Source organism: Pleurodeles waltl, chromosome 2_1, assembly GCF_031143425.1.
Source record: "Pleurodeles waltl isolate 20211129_DDA chromosome 2_1, aPleWal1.hap1.20221129, whole genome shotgun sequence".
Lineage (NCBI taxonomy): Eukaryota > Metazoa > Chordata > Amphibia > Caudata > Salamandridae > Pleurodeles > Pleurodeles waltl.
Window position 1 is genome coordinate 94,752,910 of NC_090438.1, and position 23,465 is coordinate 94,776,374.

The following is a 23,465-nucleotide window of genomic DNA, read 5'->3' on the forward strand; positions in this document are numbered from 1 at the left end:
CTATTTAGGGTCTCTGTCTCTGGGGAAACTTTAGATAACGAATGCACGAGCTCATCCGAGTTCCTCTGCATCTCCCTCTTCACCTTCTGATAAGGAATCGACCGCTGACCGCGCTGGAAGCCTGCAAACCTGCAACATAGTAGCAAAGACGACTACTGCAACTCTGTAACGCTGATCCTGCCGCCTTCTCGACTGTTTTCCTGCTTGTGCATGCTGTGGGGGTAGCCTGCCTCCTCTCTGCACCAGAAGCTCCGAAGAAATCTCCCGTGGGTCGACGGAATCTTCCCCCTGCAACCGTAGGCACCAAAAAGCTGCATCACCGGTCCCTTGGGTCTCCTCTCAGCACGACGAGCGAGGTCCCTCGAATCCAGCGACTCTGTCCAAGTGACCCCCACAGTCCAGTGACTCTTCAGCCCAAGTTTGGTGGAGGTAAGTCCTTGCCTCACCTCGCTGGGCTGCATTGCTGGGAACCGCGACTTTGCAGCTACTCCGGCCTCTGTGCACTTCCGGCGGAAATCCTTTGTGCACAGCCAAGCCTGGGTCCACGGCACTCTAACCTGCATTGCACGACTTTCTAAGTTGGTCTCCGGCGACGTGGGACTCCTTTGTGCAACTTCGGCGAGCACCGTTTCACGCATCCTCGTAGTGCCTGTTTCTGGCACTTCTCCGGGTGCTACCTGCTTCAGTGAGGGCTCTTTGTCTTGCTCGACGTCCCCTCTCTCTTCAGGTCCAATTTGCGACCTCCTGGTCCCTCCTGGGCCCCAGCAGCGTCCAAAAACGCCAAACGCACGATTTGCACCTAGCAAGGCTTGTTGGCGTCCTTCCGGCGGGAAAACACTTCTGCACGACTCTCCAAGGCGAGAGGGATCCGTCCACCAAAGGGGAAGTCTCTAGCCCTTTTCGTTCCTGCAGAAACCTCAGCTTCTTCTGTCCAGTCGAAGCTTCTTTGCACTCGCAGCTGGCATTTCCTGGGCATCTGCCCATCTCCGACTTGCTTGTGACTTTTGGACTTGGTCCCCTTGTTCCACAGGTACCCTAGATTGGAAATCCACAGTTGTTGCATTGCTGGTTTGTGTCTTTCCTGCATTATTCCTCTAACACAACTATTTTGTCCTTAGGGGAACTTTAGTGCACTTTGCACTCACTTTTCAGGGTCTTGGGGAGGGTTATTTTTCTAACTCTCACTATTTTCTAATAGTCCCAGCGACCCTCTACAAGGTCACATAGGTTTGGGGTCCATTCGTGGTTCGCATTCCACTTTTGGAGTATATTGTTTGTGTTGCCCCTATCCCTATGTTTCCCCATTGCATCCTATTGTAACTATACATTGTTTGCACTGTTTTCTAAGACTATACTGCATATTTTTGCTATTGTGTATATATATCTTGTGTATATTTCCTATCCTCTCACTGAGGGTACACTCTAAGATACTTTGGCATATTGTCATAAAAATAAAGTACCTTTATTTTTAGTATAACTGTGTATTGTGTTTTCTTATGATATTGTGCATATGACACTAAGTGGTACTGTAGTAGCTTCACACGTCTCCTAGTTCAGCCTAAGCTGCTCTGCTAAGCTACCATTATCTATCAGCCTAAGCTGCTAGACACCCTATACACTAATAAGGGATAACTGGGCCTGGTGCAAGGTGCAAGTACCCCTTGGTACTCACTACAAGCCAGTCCAGCCTCCTACAACAGTCCCTCTTGTTGATTGTGTTCATAGCTCATTCGGGATACTTTCTAATGTAAAATTCATACATTCAATCTTCTGTAATTTTTTATACCAGCCTAGTTTTCCATTGTGTGATTGCACAATCGAGAATAGCTCACAGGCCACTAGGAGTGACGAATGGCACATCCACACTAAAAGGCATGCCTTTTTAAGTGTAGGTGTGTTTTTTCCATCATAGTTCCCAAAAGCTGAATCCATGCCATAGCTTCAGAATGCCCCACCAAAATACATTTACTGTACAAGGACTCCCAATAAAAAATATTTACATTGTGGTTATCCTGAAAATCTGTAATGGATCCAAACCTACTGAATCTATGTTGGACACCCCAGGTGTAGATATATCACAGTGATAGGAGGATGGTGCATTAACACAAACAACTTGTTTCTACTCAGCTTTTGAAAGAACGTTACCTCTGTATGAAATCCAAGTCTTGAATGAGCTCCATATGAGAACTTCAAGGTAATACGTGACACTACCCTGGCATGACACCAACATTTTACAATAAACCCAACCCAGTATATCATCTCTGATCGGAGCACTGCATTCTCAGGGAGTCTCAACTCTCAGTATGAGACATTCACTTTGGTAAAAGTCCAGAGCGTTGTGTACAATCACCAATTCTGCTTGGAGCCGACTAAACACCATAGGAGCTCAAAATCAGCGTGACTTGCCAACTTAAACCTCAAGCCAGTAACCTATAGTAGACATTGGCAACTTATGTCTGTTCGTCCCTCATTGTAGTATCCATCGGGAGGAGTCACAGGGCACCCTCATCTAATAGGTACCTGTCCTATACATGTCCACACCCAACCACCACCTGTTTCACACAGATTGTGACCGGGCTAATAAACAGAAGCTGGTGCGTGTGTCCTCACACAAGCGTGAACCACGGCCTCAAACCCTAAGGAGCTGCATCTACCTTAACCTGAAGGGGCTGAATCTTTCCTTCGACACCTCACATTGATGAGTGACCTTCATCCTGGTGCTCACCTGCCTTCTAACCTTTAAAGTATACACTGCGACTCGTCATGGGGGGACTCATTTCTGGTGGAAAATTACACCACTGTGCAACATGCCTGACGAGAAAGGTCATCATCAAGGCCTGCGTAGTACCACAAAAAAGGCAGTGTCGTTAAACTAAACCAGAGGCCCTGCTGCTGTTCCGGACACATGGGTTTCTTCTAGACCCATAGTCTGCCTAAAGGACCTCCCGTTCAGACCTACACCTGCATCATCAAGGACCTCTTGGGCCTCCAGTCAGCCTGCTAATCACTTGGCTGCCCCTACAGGTGATAAGTGGTACTATGTGGCCTACAACCCCAGCTTCAACAGAATCTGAGCCTGCCACAGGCCGTAAGTTGAACACCCACCGGAGAACTCCTCAGACAAGTTGCTGCAGCCACACCACCCTAGAAGGCCCAAACAATAACAATACCTTGCTCCTACCAGGGTTGGCTCCTCCGTTAGGGCAGAGGAGCGTCGCCCCCCGCCAGCAGCAGAAGCTGCAAAACTTTCACAACGAGGGGATAATAAACTAAGTTTATTATCCCCTCGTTGTGAAAGTGGCGGGGCATCTGGGGTGAGGAGCTGTGAGGGGGAGTGCTCAACACTCCCCCTCACTGCACATGTATGTTTGACTGGCTGGCTCGGGCCGGCCAAACACACACATGCGGTAGGCTCTCTTGTGTTGCCGGGCTGGAGAGAGCCTGCACAGGCTCCCAGTGTGCCTGAGCAGCGTCAGGAATGGCCGCGGGGCAGGCTGGGAGCCTGTACCTGTGTGTGCAGCCATGAGGGAAGAGGGAAGAGGAGCCCGGCACGGGACCGTGCCAAAAAGGTAAGGGTTTTTTTATTTTTATTTAGTTTTATTAAATTTTAGGTGCCCTGCCATAACCTCTCCAACCCCACGTGCCGCACCTGCCCCACCCCGTTCCTTTCGAGCGAAGCGGTCCGCGACTGGCTCCTACCTGAACATGCCTCAGCATCATAAGGAATAGCTCATCTCACAGCATGGGCCTTTGCACCATGAAGCAGGCCCCAATGCTTCTCTAGCATGCCTGTTCTCCCATACTGCTGCTATTCACCTGCCACTCTTAATTGCAGTTGTGACTGCATGTCTCCATTCACCATCAGAGAACATGTAGCATCGTGTCACACCAGCTTGTGTTCTCCTACCCTCTGAAGATGAAGTGGATCAGTGCCGGCCCCGAAGCATGCCCACGCTCATCATGTACACACCGCTACACACCACCACTAACGCCCATTGGCCTGACCACATAGACTCTCAATCGACTATAGGCCAAGCTGCATTCATTAAGAAGAAGGTACACATGCAAACACCAAGAAGAAATAGGGCATAACTTGCAGGTCCACACTGGCAAAACTGGGTCCACTTCTTCTGATAAAAAAGAAAAGAACCTTGTCATGCCTGAAGACCCCACTGTCTCAAAAGCTTGTACCTTTTGGCTGTGAGCATCTCCATCAATATGAATAAGAAGCTCATCCAGTTACCATCATGTCATCTCACTGTAAAAAAGACTCCATGCACCATGCAAGAACCACCGCAAATCTATGGACAAACCTTTGAAAGCTAAGTTACAAGTTAAAGTTAACAATAGGTCCTGTTAAAGGTTATAAGATCATCTCCCCTACACATCACAAGCCACCATCAACTGAGGATGAACCAGGCCATCCCTGTGATTGATGGGTGACTGAACTGGTGACATTGTGCTGACAGTTCTTTGTGCATTACTGCCGCTGTCTGTGGAGTGACTCAAACCTGACTGAAGTCAGAACTTCGGTACCAGCAGCACCACGACTCGTCATCCACTACCATCATTACCGTGCCGAAAGTTCATGAGACACCCTTGTTCAGTGATTAACTTGGCAGTGGCTTATCGGGTGTATTAATCGTCCCTACCAAGGCACACACATGCAGGCTCAAGACAGCCCTGTCTTGTGGTGACGTACAATGTTCCTCATTACCAGAGAGCTGAACTTAGCACTGCTCCTTTCAGTGGCGTAACAAAGGCCCCCGCGATGCAGGGGGCTCCACGAGCTCCAGGGGCCACCCTCAGCACGGTACACTGTGCAGTGGTGGCAGGCACCAGGTACTTTGCAGGGGGGTCCCCTCAAGTTTTGTTACGTCACTGGCTCCTTTGCAGCGTATCAGATTTAGGAGTAGCCCTTTCAGAGGTCAAGCACCATGACCAATGTGACTCCAGCAATGCTTCTTCCCTGATGCAGCATTTGATCGGTTGGTTACCGACCACAAACTATCAAAATGATCAGCAAGGTGGACCTGCTCTAAATGCACCAAGTGTAGTCCTGTCATGGATGCTGTCAAACATCTAGAACCCATCCACGTCATTGGTCATGCTCCGACTCACCATCAGGTTAAACTGTGAACTAGACTGATAACGTCCTTTTGCATCTGGCATCATTTGTCCAGTTATTTTCCAGTGCACTGCTGGTTGACTCTGAGACTGCCAGACTCACAGTGGTGTCCAACTTTTTTTGTTTTTCACTGTTTGACTCTGATCTCATTGGTTTTGGGAGGAATGTAGTGTCCATTAGGATACCTTGATGGCCACCCGTATCCTAAAGGGCTGTCCTTTTCATATCCCTCACTCTTCGACCACCCGAGTACAGGTCAAGTACAGGGTCAAAAAATAGGCACTGAGTGCACCGTGCCATCACGCCCATTGAGTTAGTATGCGACCCATGTGCCTGCGTCGTCTCCTGAGCCCAATACAGGTAGACACAGAAGTAATGAATACGGTAACCCAGTGTTTGGACATCATTTCCTAACCTCCCTCCCTAAGCCCCTCGCCGCTGCCGCCTCCACCCTCAGACACATGTGAGACTCCAGCACAGGGACTCCGAGAACCCGCCTGCTCAGAAAACAGGATCCGTGATCTCCCCTCCCCTCACGGATGATGATGATGATGATGAGGAAGAGACGGAGGTGGTGTGTGCGGAGGGGAGCAACCTTCACGAGATGGAGCATCGAGAGGATCTGAACGCCGGGGCCAGAACGATGAAGTTGCCCGCTCTCTCTGTCTGAGACCGCCACGCGGGGACAGCGGAATGAAGGCGCGCGACAGTCGGTGCCCAGACCGGTAAGAAGCGGAACCCTCTCCGTGAAGAATGGAGCCCCCAATCGTTTCTGCACCAGGGTGGTTCGTGAGGGGAATATATTACCTTCGCTCCCCTGCCTCTGCCTCCCAGTAGAACCGGCTGCAGAAGGGGATGTCAGCCCATCTCCCTACCCCCGGCTCCAATTGTTCTTTCATCTGATGGTGAAAATTCTAATTTGCATTCTGTTTTTATTTTTTTAACTTCACTGGGTTTTTTTTTTCTGCGAGAAGGCAAGAAAGGCAGCAGCTTGTCATTGACCTGCGGGTGGGCGCGCGCTAGCCAGGAGTGGGTGGTGGGCACCGCTTTTCCAGCCTTCCGAGAGTTAACAAGCCAAGTCATTAGTATGCGGATGGTGGAGGGGGTGTGAACCGGAGAAAGAAGTGGGGGGAGGCCGATGCACTCGCCTCGTGGGTTCAGTCTAATCAGAACGGCTTTCATTCGCACACTACTAGCGTCCCCAGGCAGATGGGGCTCGGCGCAGCTGGCGTGTTTGGTTCTTGGATGCGCGCTGCGCCCTGGCCTGCTGGGTTGGAAGCCGGCGCGCGCCCACCCGAGCCCACCCCTTCGCGAGCTGCGTTGGTACATTCCCAGCCACTTGATATGGTAATCCTCCGCCGTGCAGGCTGCATTCTTCCTCCCTGCTTGCGGCTGCTGAGCCTCCACTGCTCACTAGTTGCAGATAAACTGCTTGCTTCGTCTGCGTCATTAGAGCAGGAGAAAGGAGGCTGGGGGAGGGAGGATGTGTGCGTGTGGGGTGCACGCATCCATGGTTGTAGGACCCACATTCCATTTGAATTAACATAGCAGCACCACACGGTGGCTAAATTATAATATTGTGGTTTAAATGAGGTGTTTTTTAAAAATAGGGTGTATTCTTTTCACTGGTGAAGAAAACAATGCCCCTGCGACGCCAAGTTTGGAACCTCGAGATTTCGTGTAATGCTGGGCGCGCAGTCCTAGGGCACTGCCACTGAAAACCTGGTGTAATACATCGGGGGACAGTGGTTTCTGAAAGGAAAGCGTTGTGGCAGGCCTCTCAAGCTCCCAGGGCATGCGTCACTAGCTCACCCCCTCTGGAATTTGTCTTTCCATTCCGCATTTCTATATACAGACCCGATTCATGCGACAGACTCCCAGTTTGTTAAATCTAAAAATTGCATTATTTTAGCTGCTTCCTGTCTAAACCTGTCTCGATATTTAAATTGTTGTCATTTATGATTAAAGTATCTGCATTCCTTTTTTCACCCATTATTAAACCGAGACTACAAGTTGCAAAATGCTGAGAAAAACTGGACTGGATGAGATACTCGCACATGGATCTGTGAGACTTGATCTCAGTGACTGTTGTCTTGGTGATATGCTCAGTGTGGTATTTCTACTTTTAAGGGGTATTTTTGAGGTTGCGGCCTGAGGTCAGAGATAAACGTGGTCTGTTCAGGGTTATAGTAGGTTGACCAGTGCTTAATTTGTAAATAAAAAGGTGCCGGTGCTCAAAGCCCTCCTCTTAAAGACGCGGCTGCTGCAATTAAATGTGTGAACATGGAATACTGAGGCGGTGTAATCCTGAAGCCATCTTGGCCTCTTCAATCCATATAAAGCCACTCCCCCGCCCCTTCAGCTCACTCTTGCAGCTTTCTGCTTTCTCCTTTTGTGACACTTTTTCGTTTTCCCCTTCCTCCGTCTTTCCCATATGTGTCTTTTGCTCGCAGCAAATGCTTGAGGCAGAAGATTAAGCCCCGGCCCTCAAAAATAAGTGCCAGTGCTCAGCACCGGACACAACAAGCACAAATTAAGCACTGAGGTTGACCCAAGGGCTTTTCAAGCCCACGACTCCATGTGCAGATCATCATTATGAGATGGGTTTTATCAGTTGGTACTACTGGTGCAAATATAAACTACATTTCTGAGAAAGCACCGATTTGCAAAGTGGTAGCCTAGGACTCTAAATTGCGTATTCAAAAGAAATTTGAGCCATATGGTCACCTTAGGTCACATTGTTCTGAAGTCTGGGTATAACTTTAGGCAGCGTGATCGGGTCTGGATTAAACCCAAGGGGTTCCCTAAATTGGATGACCTGACCCTAATGGTGTCAACCATGGCCTTGGTGAAGCAAAGGCAGACACTGTCAAGTTCCCACACCGGGTTATCCTCAGGAAAAGGTTGATAAGTACCACCCCCTTCAAACAAGCCAACTCCAACCGCTGAAACAAACTTCCTAAATAAGCATTATTGCCGTCTGTTGAGATCCATTTAACGGTTCTAAATGCCCAATAGCATGTGGGTCATAAAGCAATTACCATCAGTCTCCCAAATATCCACAACAGGCAAATAAGCACACCCACTACCACTGGCTGGATGGAATGTTCAAATGCCTTATCTCCCTTCTGCCTCCGGCTACACTGCTTGTTAACGGCCCTCTCCCTTTCTATAGGCCCTCGCCCGTGACTTGGCCAAAAACTCAGGTTCAGGGTCTTTAACAACTGGTACAACCCCTGGCAGCGGGCTATATGGCTACATTGTGACCTCAGTCACTCCTGTATAGACAGGACACTTTTTACATTTTTTATAGGGCCTGACAGCTCCTATTCGCTGCTGAGTTGCTCCTCTTTAACAAATGTGCTTCCGAGCAAGTGAAAATTAATTCTTTTTGACCTACTGTTGCAAGTGATGCCTCTAGCTTGGATCTTTAAATTAAAAAATATATATTGCTCACTTTATTCAGTAGGTGTACTCGTGCGTGATGACGTACGTGTGCACATCATCATGCATGCACTCACTGGATTGAGTGGCTACATACGGTCATGACACATACGCATTCATGCGCGTTTTGTGTTATCTTGTCTTTTTTTGCAGCACCAGCAAAAAGTATTTTGCTTGAAAAGCATTGGCAAAGTCAGCAGATCATAAAGGCAAGATCTGCTGGCTTTGCAAATATTTGCTTCTTATAATGGGATTCTGCTACTCTTGTGTAAGTACAAATTTTCGTATTGCTAGTCTAGTTCTCAATGAGCACTGGTGTAAATTTGTGGTCACACAAAGGTATTTTGGACTGTAAACATATGCTTGAATTTGAAACTTCCTATATTTATGCCTGATAGAATATGTAAAATATGCCTGAATGGTGTTACTACTGCGCATGTCACTGCCACAAATGTGGAGACATCTGCACTAGTAAATCCCATGAAAGGGGTGCACATTGAGCTTGGGAACGCCCACAAACCTGTGTATTTAAGGGCATTCTCAAACTCCTATCCAACCATTTTCCCACCCTGGAAATGGTTTTAGATTTACAGCAACTCCTCTTCCAGGAGGAGAAGGAAAATATATCACCCCCAAATTTGGTTGGGTGTAATGCAAGCACTTCCTAGAAATGGCGATATTTCTTTCACATGGAAAAATGTAAAATACTTTTGCACAGCTGGAGCCCCTCTCTCTGTGCTTAAATCTGTGCTATGTGGATTTCTGCACAAGAGGAATAGGAACCAGTGATTGCACATTACTTTCCCAGTGTCATTTCTGGAAATTTGGCACCTGTTGCAGCCTGCCAGGTGCACTCTTGGGGATTCTTGCGAAAGTAATAAACCTGGACTACTGAAAAGTGCTTCTACATTTGTGTGCACATATACTACTTTCTTTATGCATTGGCCCCAGTGCTTAATTTGTAAATAAAAACGTACCGGTGCCCAAAGCTCTGCTCTGAAACCCGGGGCTGCTGCAATTAAATGTGCGAAAACGGAATACTGGGGCAGCGTAATCCTGAAGCCATCTCGGGCCTCTTTAATCCCTTTACAGCCACTCCCTGCCCCTTCAGCTCACTACTTCAGCTTTCTGCTTTCTCCCATTGTGACGCTTATTCCTTTTTTCTCTTCCTCCGTCTTTCCCATATGTGTCTTTTGCTTACAGTAAATGATTGAGGCAGAAAAATAAGTGCTGTGCCTCAAAAATAAGTGCCAAACCCACAAGTACAAATTAAGCACTGATTGGCCCATTGTTTTTATCTACACTGTATGCTCCATGGCTTGTTTATTGTGAACTAATTACACTGCCAGCCATTGGAATACTTTGAAGGCCTCTAAACTGTTTTGTTGCAGATGTGTTTTAAAAATAGCACTCTGAGTCACTGTTGCTTCTCTACCTAAGTCTTTTAAGGCCGCCAGAATGTATGTTTTACCTGCAGTGTAGCTCACCTTTCTTTAGTTTTTACTAAGACAATTAAGTATTCCCAATTTTTATAATTCTCTTAACAGAATCGTGTGTTTGTCCTTTAAATATTAAAATGCCCTGATGATGATCCACTCATGTTTTGTAGGTTGAAACGCCTTCAACACTTTCAGCATTTAAACCAATACTTCTCTGTCTAGTATAGATTATTTAGACCAGCTGAGACTGATTTTGGTCCACTGTGCTTTTTATTTCTCACCTATCTTTAGCTATTCACAGGCAAAAGCTATGTGTTGACTATACCAAAAACTTACAGTGGGTTTAGAACCTGCCCATTGTTTATCTTTTGTAGGTATTAATGTCATTTCAGTAGTTTGCTCTAATTTGATGCCTTGCCTTCCTAGTCTCCTGTTTGTCCTTCTCATGGAGCATAGCCTGTTTACCATCTTTTTGAATGGCTGACTTGTATCTTTCTACTGCGTATTTTTAGGGAGCTAGCACTCCATGAGAGTGCATGTGTTTTCTAGCTCTCCTGCGTATGCTGCTTACCCTCCCAAATACTCACCTGCACTCCTTGTTGCTCCCCCACACACTGTCTCATTCAAGTGCTGTTTTCGCTTTTTGATAGCATCCACTTCCCAACAGGCTCTGTGTCACTCCATACTCTCTCCCATCACAGCATCTTTACTGTAGTGTAATCCTCCCATTTCCACTGCTGCTCTCTCCCTCTTCCAGTTGTTTCTCTCCACCTTTTCTGTTTTTGTTCCTCCTTTCACTGCCCTAAAAAAAACCTCTTGTTACATCTTTTTGCGATGCCTGACAACTCCCATTTGCTGCTGGGTCATTCTCTTTTCACAACTGCACTTGTCAAAAGTTTTTTAATTTTATTTGCTGCTTCGAGTGGGTGTTAAATTGAACAAAATAAAATATTGCTCTGTAGGTGTGTGTGGCAAGTCAAGCGTGCACATACATCATCACACATTCAGGCGCCCACTGAACCATTGTTGCCTATTTGCCTGAGCTCTTTAAGGCGTTTGACACCCTCGTCAATGCCACCCAACGAGACCCCAAAGAAACCAAACTGTGTGCATGGTTGGCACTGCCTTTAAGTTAGGTAGGGCAGAAACTTTAAGGCACTGACTAGAGGTGGTGCAAAATCATTGCAAACTGTTTGAACAATTTGTTTTTAGGTATGTGGGGTATGCTTCCAGGAGCCCCATTTCACTTTTTGCCCTAAAAATTCATGCACCCCTTTTGTGTGCAGCTACAACCCTTCCATTCTCCTGATGGTCCCCATCCCCCATTCTAATATGCAGGTCCTACTGAGATGTTCTTTTAATCTTTTAGTTGATGCTTGGTGGCTTTTACTGCTGGAATCTCAAAGATCACCTTGAGAGTGCACCACAGTGAGAATGGACCAGGGGCCCTCAGAGCTCTTTAAGTGCTGCCCATGAAGTGCCTAACCCTCACAGACTCTCTTGTGGACTTGTTCTCAGTGGCTTGTGACCTGCTGTCCTACTCTTCACACAAGAAGACCCTGGGAAGCTATTCTCTGTGGCTACTCCTCATTCTTGCCTAGAGCCAGTGCTTTTTGAAAAAAAATATCAGCAGGGGCCACACTTTTTCTTGAGAGTCCGAAGCTGGTGCTGCTGAAGGCCGTGGTGGACAACTGCAGAGGCTGACTAGTTTAAATTCCACCTTGCATCTTTCTTCTGCCACCCCACACTTTCTGTTTTACTCTTCCAGATACTTTTTCATCCCTGCCTCCTCCTTTTGTCACTGTTTACAGATCTTTTTCTTCCTTCGTCTTCCTCCTTCCTTTTCTGGATTTCACTCTCTTGCTCTGGATCAAACTATGGGGGTTAAAAATCAGCCTTGTTTCCCTAAAATGAGTGCAGGTGCCCATCCACCTCAAAAACCAGCACACCTTGTGTACTGCCTGGATACAAAGCTGAAGTGCCTGGTATCTTTCTTGCCTCCCGTCTTTAGGCAGCGCTATGCATCAGGCACACATACAGGCTTTCTTCCTTCGGCCAGTCTCTCCAGGGTACACGATCTCTGGGTTTTAAGAGATTCTTTCTAAATAGGGCTCTTTTCCTCCCCTCAGTATCTCTAGAGGCCCTGCCTTCCTGGCAGGCTTTTATCATCTGACCCTCTCTGCTGACTTTCAGGACAGTGAGCCCCTACTGGGCAGAGCGGGTCTTTTCCAACCTGCACGACAGCATTGCTCAAACACTCTTTATCCACTTAGCTGCACCCAGTCGCACCTGACACCCAAAACACTAAGGGCCAGACTCACAAGGCCCTGGCGTGACATTACCAACATTTCTTTAAGCTAATGTGGCTCAAAGAGGCAATTTTCCCTGCGTCATATTTACAAAGTGGAACAATGCAGGTATTGTGCCACGTTGCGACCCCTTGCGCCACATTATGCCTGCGTCAGGCATAATGTATGCAAGGGGGGCGTTCCGGCATTAGGAGGCCTGCAAAAATAGTGCAGTGAAATGTACAAGATTTTACTGCACTATTTTTGACATAATTTTTAACACCTGCTCAGAGCAGGTGTTAAAATGACGCACCCATTGAAACCGAGTGGGCCTCCTTGCCCTCTGCTACACTAGCCTAAAATGTTTGATGTTAGTGTAGCAAAGTGGCACAATAGCGTCAGACATTTTGACACTATTGTTCCAACAACTGCCATGGTGCGTCTGGAGGACCTGGCCTCGCAGTTCGGGCTGGACTGTTCCCAGGGGGACCCGCAGCTCCAAATTCGACAGCTCTGACTGTTACACCACATTCTCTCTCTCTCTCTCACTCCCTCTCGCGCTCGCTCTCAGCCTCCCGCTGCTGTGAACCTTGGGGAGCTGGGGGAAATGACATAGGCACCAGGAGCAGCCCTTGGCTTTCAAAACTGGATTGCAAGCGCTCCACTCCACCGGGGAAATGCCTGGTGGAATAAAAGGCCTGTCTGGTCCAGCCCTGGTGTCTTTTGGGACTTGAGCGAGGTGGTGGATCAGTCCCATTCCGCTCATGGGGTCGGGGGCCTGGTGTTTCGCAGCTCTGATGGCAGTACAGAAAAAAATCAACACTTTGGGCCTGATTACAACTTTGGAGGAGGTGTTAATCCGTCCCAAAAGTGACGGTAAAGTGACTGATATACCACCAGCCGTATTACGAGTTCCATAGGATAAAATGGACTCGTAATACAGCTGGTGGTATATCCATCACTTTACCGTCACTTTTGGGACGGATTAACACCTCCTCCAAAGTTGTAATCAGGCGCTTTGTTTTTTTGCTGCTGTGACATCAGAGCACTGAATAACCGGGTTTTGAAAACCCTATACACTTAAGCCATATACAACAATGTCATAACTAAAAATTATGGAAACTTAGCCACAGGTATGCACACACATAGCTTATGCATTCACTTTGTGCTACAAAAGTTGTGAAAATTCTTTATTTATCCTTGTAGGAGTTAAAAGCACTTCAAATTATATTTTTTAATAGAGCTCTGGGAAATATTTAAATTTGTTAATATTTTTCCCAAAGCTACACAACGAATGTCAAAAAGACCTGCGACATGTCTGATTGGCATAATGACATCTGCTAATGTAATTATTTTTATGTAGAGAATTAACAAATTGTGTGTGATTCTTTGCAAGGCAGATCGATTTTCTGGTTTATCAAAGAAAATAATTTGAATCCTGCGTGGGGTGCAAATTTGCAGGCCCTGGCTTTTTTCTGTTTTACACTTATGCAAACTTTGGAAACTCAATAAATTCGGAGAAGTTATTAAAAAGGTATATTAAATGCTGCAGACCCTGAGAGAAGATACACCTCTGGGCAAAGTTTTAGAAAGCTGGCAAACTTCCCAACTTTACTAAGTTGTGACACTGTCACCCACCTTGTGCCAGTTAATAATGTGGAATAAAATCTGCGCAGGGATCCGTATTTCCCTTAAGAGCTGATGCTGTATGCCAGGATTGGTAAATACAAAGGCTGCCTAGACTTGATTCCATCTCAAGCATATAAAATCCTCCAAACCTACCTTTTTTGCGAGACGTTTCTGTTGTGACAAGTTGACAAACTTCCCAACTTTACTACGTTGTGAACCTGTAAATTTCGCACACCCTCTTCCAGTGAACAGTTTGGAATGAAATATGTGAAGAGGAGAAGTTTTCCTTAAGAAAACACCAGCGATGCTGTCAGACTCGAAGGCTGCCTAGTCTTGTTCTCACCTCATACCCTAACTTTCACCACCAGACTCTTCCTGTCTCTTTACCTCTCTATTACCTGCTCTTTTCTTCCTCGTTGTCTTATTTTATCACTGACCGTCTTTCTCTTTCTCCGATTTCTCCCTATTCTGCAGTGTTTAATTTGAGCTGGTGGTTTCCTGTGCGGCGGCAGCAGCAGTTATTAGGGGCAAACGCAAAGCGATCCACCCCCTTCTAATCTCTCTTTGGGGGGATTTTAACCACGCCCATGTTACATCAGTCACTTTCATTGGCTCGTGGGCTCGCCTTTTAAAATCCGCTTGTTTTCAGTTGTGAAAGGCATGCTTATGTCATGCCTTTTAGGGTGTTTAGCCCTCCTCGAGAGCACTGGTAAACTACTGTAAACATACGAGGCTCCATGTTTTCCGTATGGTTTCTGGACTATTTTTTCTCTTTATTTTGCAGCGCTCTTTTTTTTTTTTTTTCATTTAATGTGGCAAGAAAAGTCCGGTTAGCAGTTTACAATGCTAATAGCTCTAACTCGACGTAATGTGAAACCCGTTGCATTGCAAATTCTTGTTTTTGAGGGCCAGCACTTATTTTTGGGGGCCAGCACTTATTTTTCTGCCTCAAGCATTTACTGCGAGCAAAAGCCTCATATGGGAAAGACGGAGGAAGAGAAAAACAAAAAAGATTCACAAACAGAGGAAGTAGAAAGCTGCAATAGTGAGCTGAAGGGGCAGGGAGTGGCTGTAAATGGATTAAAGAGGCCCGAGTTGGCTTCAGGATTAGGCTGCCTCGGTTTTCAGTGCTCGCACATTTAATTGCAGCAGCCGCATGTTTCATAGGAGAGCTTTGGGCACCGGCACGTTTTTATTTACAAATTAAGCATTGACATTCTGCCTTTCTCTCTCGTGCTCCTGATCAAAGTCTGGAGATGAAAAAATAAGACCTTATCTCTAAAAATAAGAGACATTGTCCACCATGACAACCACCACCAGCAATAAAGCCTTGCATCTTCATGATGTGTATTCTGCAGACATGGCTAGGTGGAGTAGCAAAGAGACGTCTCTTAATTTCTTTATTAAACCACCCTAAATATTTCTGGAATATGATGGTTTTAAGCACCTTTTCAACTACAGCAAGACAAGGGGCGGTGCTTATATTTGGAAGAAGTAGAATCCATATTCCTGTGGCACTGCCAGAGAGAATGCTTCATAGACTGTTCTTATATGAGCACAGCGGCAGCTTCCACTACTCTCAGGTGGTGGGGAGGGCGGAGAGGATATGTTAGTGGAATAAATAATAAAACAATTCAAACTTACCTGACTCGCGATCCCACTGTCGGGTGCCTCCATTGTTCCTCTCTTCCCTGCAGTGACTGGTGCACAGGTTCCTAATCGAAATGTAAGTGCGCATGCCAGTTTGGCTGGTCAAACTGACAAGCGCACTTTACAGTGCCCACCACGCCTCCTCCCCCCTGCTGTCCATGGAGGATGGCCCAACTCCACCCCACCCTACACTCGCAGCATCAGCTCACTAAGTCAGGGCCCAGGGAAAGAAGAATAAAATGATTTTAAAAATATTTTATTATCATTTTATTTTTCATTCCCTGGTGCTGAGCTGGGGGCGACGCTCCTCTGCTATTACGGAGGAGCGGTCCTGTATGAACATTGAGGTTTAAGAAGAAGGGATTGTGGACTTTGCAACCTCGTTGATCGACTGAAATTTTCAGTTCCTCAGCCAGATAGGAGGCAGTACTCATATGAAGGGATTGCGGGTGATGCAAGCTGTCTTCACTTGTGTTCTAGCTTGCAGAAGCCAGAGTTGTGAAGTTAGAAAAGGGACAGGAGGCTCAAAGGTCTTGCTTGAGCCAACAAATCAAGTGGTCACATGTAATAAGGCTCTGAGCAGGGCTAGGGGACCTTGGAGAAAACCAGTGAGAAGAGAATTCCCGTAATCCGCCCTGGGTCGAATAAGTACCTGGAGCCTTAAGTCCTTACCAGATTCTAAGGTAGAGTAGCTCTTGGCCGTGGCACACATTTGTCTTTGTAAATTAAGTATCGTTGAGGATGAAATCCAGGGATTTGGCGTCCTCCACAGTAGCCACTTTACAACCCAGGAGTGTTCATTACTGCATTGGCCTCCTCAAAATGTATAAAGGGCGAAATGGAAAACATCGCCTCTTGTTGTTAGCAAAAAGTTGCCTAATGTGGATAATGCATGGTCTGTAGCGCTATGGTGCTAGGTGACCTTCCACGCTACACATCTTCCAAGAGGTCAGTGAACTAAGGCCCATATTTATACTTTTTTAGCACCGCATTTGCGCCGCTTTTTGACGCAAAAACAGCGCAAACTTGCAAAATCCAATTGGATTTTGCAAGTTTGCGCCGTTTTTGCGTCAAAAAGCGGCGCAGATGCGGCGCAAAAAAAGTATAAATATGGGCCTAAGTGCCATTAGGTCTGGTAATAGCATCGGCGGTTCCTTACAGCGCTTAGAATGGTGTTGTATCAAAGCACGTTATTTTTATGTGCCTTGTAGAGGAGGAGAATACTCTTAGGAGGCACATTTTTCATTGCACTATTTTTAGCAGATCCGATGTTGCGGAGAAGTTAGCTCAGAGGGCTGATGCAGCGCCTGCAGGAATGGTTGTGCAGCCTACGTGTCACAGGCTCAGGTCCTTGCTGGTTCGCTCAGCCTCTCACCCTCCTGATTATGGAGTGACAAATTGAGCTATACAGTACCTATTATTCAGGGTTTAGACTTGCATTATAAAGCGCTTTATGCATTGTAAAGCGCTATTTACAAAGCCACTCTTATATATGCAGTGATGGCTGGCTAGTTCTCTCCCACTAGCACTTTTCCAGCACTCTCTGCTCCTGACAGTTGTCTGAATGTCACAGTGGGCCCTGTTAATTCAGTTGTCACATCCCCCTTCCCCCCCACCCTGATGCTTCAGGGGGAGTCCTGGGAACTGCAAATGATAAATAAACCATTCCCAGGCCTTATCTAAGGTGAATACCCGGAGAGCTGCACACTTCTGCCTACATAACTTGGTTTTAGAAATCAAATCTCTGCCAAGTATGAAATCAGTTTTGTGGTCTGGTGACTTCAGAATGCCTTTCCATTTGATTTAGAGTGGCATCTTTCTCTCTCTGTCTCTCCTCAGCCACCCTCCTCTCCACCCAGCACCTCTCTCTCTGGACTGGCATGCATCCTAGATTCTGTATTGTATATGAACTCGTTTTTCAGGGTTTAATATCACCTGGTGATTGATGGTGACTGGTGTATTAGACAACAAAAATGTTGCATGGCTCAAAAAAGGGCTCATCGACCCCATCTGTTTTTATCAATCGTAATTGAAAAGACCAAACTTTAAATCCATGTGATAGGTTTATCTGCATTGTACTGTGACTGGGAATCTATGCACTGATGAGCAGCCAAGTTTGCACCAGCAAGGGCTCCAACCGACCAGTGCAAAATGATATTTGCATGGACGAGTCATCGTCAGAGCGACGTGCGCCAACTCAAAATGGCATTTTATGCTGAGCAGGTGGTGCAAAGGCAAAGTCCAAGTGCTCAGTTCTGGGTCGCTGGGTGTTTGGATGTATGTCAGAGTGAACCTCCCTCAAGACTCCTGCAAGCAAGTAAACCACAAAAGGCACTGACTCTCCAGTGCTTGGACATGATCATTCCTTAAAAACTCAGCACTAAGAATGTTCAGTTATCCAAGCGAGCATCCTTGATATCAACTTTTCAGGATATCTATGTGGAATAAAATTACCTATATTAAGCTAAACAGCATAATTTCCATAGTTAGTGGTCGTCCTGGGACTCTGGCATGGGTCAGCCCTTAGTGGTCACCTCTGTGGTACACCACATTTTAGTGGGAGTCTGACACCTAGAGTTATATAACCACATCTAACGGTTAAGCATTTACGGTGACCCTGCTCCAAATCTTGAGTCTAAATCTAACCCTAAACCTGTCACTAAAGATTACTAACCACAACTTGCTAACACTAAACCAAACCCCTAAATCCTACCCCTTTCTGTTGCCCTAAATTGTTTCCTAAACCCAATACTTCGTCCTTGTTCAAAAACGTACTCTAACCCAATATCACTCACTGTGCCAATGTACTGTTGCCTGTCTAATGCTATGTAGATGTATCTGATGCAGTGGGCTCTCTGTAATGGCAGGTGAGTTGAGTGGAGTCTGTGAGGGGAAAATGCACCATTACAGTTTATATAGGGGGTTTTGTTTTCCTTAGTACAACACATGAAGAACTTCTAATACTTATGTGCGGGTTATTGTACAATGGAGGGGCCTGCTCATCCTTGCTTCATCTGGTGCGAATGGAGTACAGTTTGTATTTTGAGCTGTAATACTATTTCTGGGTACTTCTATTGCACAAGAAGCAGTGTTCTAAAACCCATATTGCAAGGGGATTATGTCATACTCCTGAACTATTTTCAAAATGACTTTATTCCTGTGAAATATGGATTGTATCCAACGGGACGCCTTGATTCCTCTTGTGTTTTTTTTGTCACCACATAATTACTCTCTAAGTATAACGGATTATTTAATGAATTAAAACGCCAAACCACACAACTAGACTCACCATTCACCTTTGTTCTATTAACATCCTCTTTGTGAAAGGTAAACACATTCTGAACCTTCCAATTGGATTCGGATCCCATTATTAGCGAACTATTCGTATATTCTGACAGCTTAATTATGTTTCTCTTCTTATCACTAAAGACAACGTTGTCGCTCAGTGTTTTCAGTAAATATTTTCCTGTTTGCAAACATACCCGTTTCCAGGCTATCTATACCAAGCAAAGCATATAAATAAAAATAATTAATGGGTTCCCCATCTTGGGGTTCTGGTGAAAGGTGCTGTCATCAGACAGCAGTGCACCCCTCCGCGGGGGAGGTGGTAGTGGTCTCGCAGGAACACCGGCCTCCTTACCACAGTCTGGGTGGGAAGCCATCTTTGTCCAGGAAGCCATCATAAAGAAACCTACGGCTGACCCGAGCGACCTGAAAACTTCCGCCCCATCTCTCTCCTGCCTTTCACAGCCAAGGTAATAGAGAAGACCGTCAACAAACAGCTGACCACCTTCCTGGAAAACAACAACCTGCTCGACCCTTCACAAACCGGATTCCGAACCAACCACAGCACGGAAACCGCCCTCATCTCAGTCACAGACAACATCAGATCCCTGATGGACAACGGTGAAACAGTCGCCCTCATTCTCCTCGACCTCTCGGCTGCCTTCGACACCGTCTATCACCGCACCCTAATCACCCGCCTCCGCTTCATCGGGATCCAAGGCCAGGCCCTGGACTGGATCGCCTCCTTCCTCTCAAACCGTTCCCAAAGAGTTTACCTCCCTCCGTTTCGCACAGAACCCACCGAGATCATCTGCGGCGTACCTCAAGGCTCATCACTCAGCCCGACACTCTTCAATGTCTACATGAGCCCCCTCGCCAACATCGTACGCAAGCACGACATCATCATCACCTCCTACGCCGACGACACCCAACTTATACTCTCCCTCACCAAGGACCCCGCCAGCGCCAAGACCAACCTACAAAAGGGTGTGAAGGACGTCGCAGATTGGATGAGGCTCAGCCACCTAAAGCTGAACTCTGAAAAAACGGATGTCCTCATCCTCGGCAACACCCCGTCCGCCAGGGACGACTCCTGGTGGCCCACTGCCCTCGGCACCGCACCGACCCCCACAGATCACGCCCGCAACCTCGGATTCATCTTGGACCCTCTTCTCACCATGACCAAGCAAGTCAACGCCGTGTCCTCCGCCTGCTTCCTCACCCTCTGCATGCTCCGCAAGATCTTCCGCTGGATCCCCGCCGACACTAGAAAAACCACGCCCTCGTCACGAGCCGCCTGGACTACGGCAACACCCTCTACGCTGGGACCACAGCCAAACTCCAAAATCGCCTGCAATGCATTCAAAACGCCTCGGCCCGCCTCATCCTCGACATACCCCGCAACAGCCACATCTCCGCACACCTGAGACACCTGCATTGGCTCCCAGTCAGCAAAAGGATCACCTTTCGACTTCTCACCCACGCACACAAAGCCCTCCACAACAAGGGACCGGAATACCTCAACCGATGCCTCAGCTTCTACGTCCCCACCCGCCTCCTCCGTTCCTCTGGCCTCGCTCTCCCTGCCGTCCCTCGCATCCGCCGCTCCACGGCGGGTGGGAGATCTTTCTCCTTCCTGGCGGCCAAGACCTGGAACTCCCTCCCCACCAGCCTCAGGACCACCCAGGACCACTCCGCTTTCCGGAGACTCCTAAAAACCTGGCTTTTCGAGCAGCAGTAACCCCCTCTTTCCCCTAGTGCCTTGAGACCCGCACGGGTGAGTAGTGCGCTTTATAAATGTTAATGATTTGATTTGATCATAGAGGGTTTTCCTGCCATCTGTCTCTTGCCTCCTTTGGGATCATTTATAGAAGGCATCTCTCCAGTGCCTGAGCTGTGCAGGGGGGGCTGTGGCTTCTGAAAAAGAGCAACACTTAGCAGGACCTTGACACCGGGCCCCTCAGTTACAGTCTGAATGGAGAAAGCAGGGGTCTTGCTCAGTGAGAGGGCACAGACTAGACACGTGTGGATGTTAGTACAGAAGAGTGAGTGCGCAGTATTGATCCCTCTTGGAGATCAATAAGTATTGAGTGTCTTAGGGCCTGATTTGGATGTCGGCGGAGGGAATACTCTGTCACACGCGTCCGCCATATTCCGATAGGATAGAATGGGATCGTAATACGGCGGACGGGATATCCGTCACGTTTGCGACAGAATATTCCCCTCTGATGACTTCTGAATCTGACCCTTAGTTTCGCAGGAAGACTTGGGAAGCTGTTGGTAAGTTCTGACCTATCAATCATGTTCACCAATTCTATCAGTGCTTCATAACCCATAGTGGGTTACAATTAGGCAATCGTATAGTACAGCGTAGTTGGTGTGGCAGCTCAGAAGGCTATGTCACCTGCTGCAGGCATCTGTACTAAGATATTAGTGCACTAAGTTTTAATCTTGACTTACCCTTTGGCTTGGTCATTTTTATGGATTGACCACTTGATCAATCGCCTATGGTATCACTTGCTATGAGCCCAGTGAAAAAGGGTGTTAGTGAACAGGTTCTAAGGGGGAGGTTGCAGAACATATGCCTCCCTCATGCTTTAAAATACCTCTAGGCGGTGCTGCCCTTCTGACGTTTATAGAACCAGTTCCATTGAGTTGGGTGACAGCAACTCATGTGGTCACCTAAAGACAATTGAGTTAGCACTTCAAGCTTTGTGAATATTTGCTATTCTTCTAATTCCAATAGTCTATTGTCCTAAATTGTAAAGTTTTCATGACCCTGATTGGGTCCTGAATCGACTAGTGCATTAAGCTATGGACTTGCTGCTTGCTGTGGCCTGAGTCCGCTATTGCTAGTTATAGTTCAGCCTGTTAACGCGCTAGTGTTTGCTACTCAGCAGAACTAGCTCATCTATTCACTGTTCTAAGGGAGATTTGATAAACGCCAGTTTTGGTGCAGTCACAATACATGTGCAAACTTGTACATATTTGTTGAGGAAGATGCATGGGCAGTTGTTGACAGTGCAGCCAAGAGAAAAACATTTTAAAAAATCAACTTGACTATATTGTGTGATGGTAGGAAAATCACTTTATGTTCCTGTTTACGAGGTGGCCTGTTTGCAACATTAGTTGCTATTAGAAATAGGGTAGCCTCAGAATTAGACGACACGACATTTACAGCAGGCCTTCCAAAAACGTACAATTGGCCAGCTTGCAGCTTATGCAACGATATACCTTTAGATGCCATAACATGGGGCAGGTGACTGAACATACAGGGTTCCAGACCCTAGCCTGAGATTGGAATCCAACCTTGTTGATTCAGAAAGCTCTTGAAAACCGAGTGCTCCTGATTGGTAAACTGCTGTGCATTTGCACCCAAAGAGTTGGCGATCCAGAATTACTGTATAGGGGCTTCGAACCTCACTTGCAGTTAAATTGGAACCCACCTGACTTATCTTCCCACATCATGCTTTTCTAAGTGCTTCTTCAGTGCTTCGCAGTAATATTATGTCATTGAAATGTGTGTGGCATACAATCGGCCATTTGTATGGCATGGCATTGCTTTCAGTAGTCTAGGCTTTTCAAACCGGTATAAGACAACATTGTGGCAATTTATAAAGCTTCAAAATAAATACACAAATACATTTCCCAATATTTTATTATAGTAGGAAAGATGTGTTTAATAAAACTTACAAACATTGTAATGTAATGTATATACCAATATCACACATGCCTACTTTTTCAACCAGAGAAGAGGGAGATTTTGTAAAAAAAAAAAAAAAACATTTTTTCGGGGGAATGTATTTTCTCCAAAGGCTTATATTGAAACGAAGGCATTTTTTTGGCCGGAGACACCTAAAATATAGCCATATTTGACCTAAAAAAATCAGTGCTCTCCCCCCTGAATTGGGCCTATTGGCATGTATGCAATATATGATCATACTCCATTGTTGCTCGTGGTAGAATATGTTGATGTATCTCTGAGTACTCGCTGGTGCTGTACTCGTCTGAGAGTAAGAAATGTCCTCGCTTTCTTCCCCAAGTGCTTCTGCCATCCTTTCGGAACTAAAATGCAATATTTTATATGTATGTGTGTATGTATGAAGTAGTTGCATAGCGCAAGCCTTCCGAAAAGGCAGTAGAGCACTGAACAGGACCAAAGGCAAGAGTACCGTGACGAGAGGAGCAGCTCTAACCTGACTGCTTAAGTAAACTCCTTCTGCCACCTCCCAGGGGGGCGTGTCCACACAGTGGTGTAACAAAGGCCCCCACAGCCCCTGCAGAGCGAGGGGGACCCTGAGCTCCAGTGAGGCCCCTCAGCACAGAACACTGTGCGTGGGTGGCAGGATCTTGACTGGGTCCAGGGTGGAGGGGCCCCTTCAGCACAGAACACTGGGTCCAGAGTGGAGGGGACCCTCCAGGTCCCCTCACGTTTCGCTAGGCCACTGTGTCCACGGCGAGCAAGGATAACATCCCATGAGCCTCTTCCAGCCGCGAGGCCTCAACAAGAATCTTGAGAGGGTTCCTTTGACCGCTAACGCAAGCAAGGGGGCTGTAGGGTGTGGAGAAGTTGGGGGTAGTTGGTTGATGGCGTAGAAACAG

At 46.8% G+C, this 23,465-nt stretch overlaps 1 protein-coding gene across 4 annotated transcripts in view; it reads left to right on the top strand.

Annotated features, from left to right (window-relative positions):
- The window catches only part of ARHGEF9 (Cdc42 guanine nucleotide exchange factor 9), a 902,972-nt gene that overhangs the window by 637,186 nt on the left and 242,321 nt on the right, over positions 1 to 23,465 (top strand). Inside the window, exon 1 of one of the 4 annotated variants that reach the window (XM_069210624.1) lies at positions 5,584 to 5,853. The exons of the other annotated variants lie outside the window; for them this stretch is intronic. The gene's annotated coding sequence lies outside the window, so the exon portion shown is untranslated. Of the gene's footprint in view, positions 1 to 5,583; positions 5,854 to 23,465 lie in introns of those variants that run through there. 4 annotated transcript variants of the gene reach the window in all.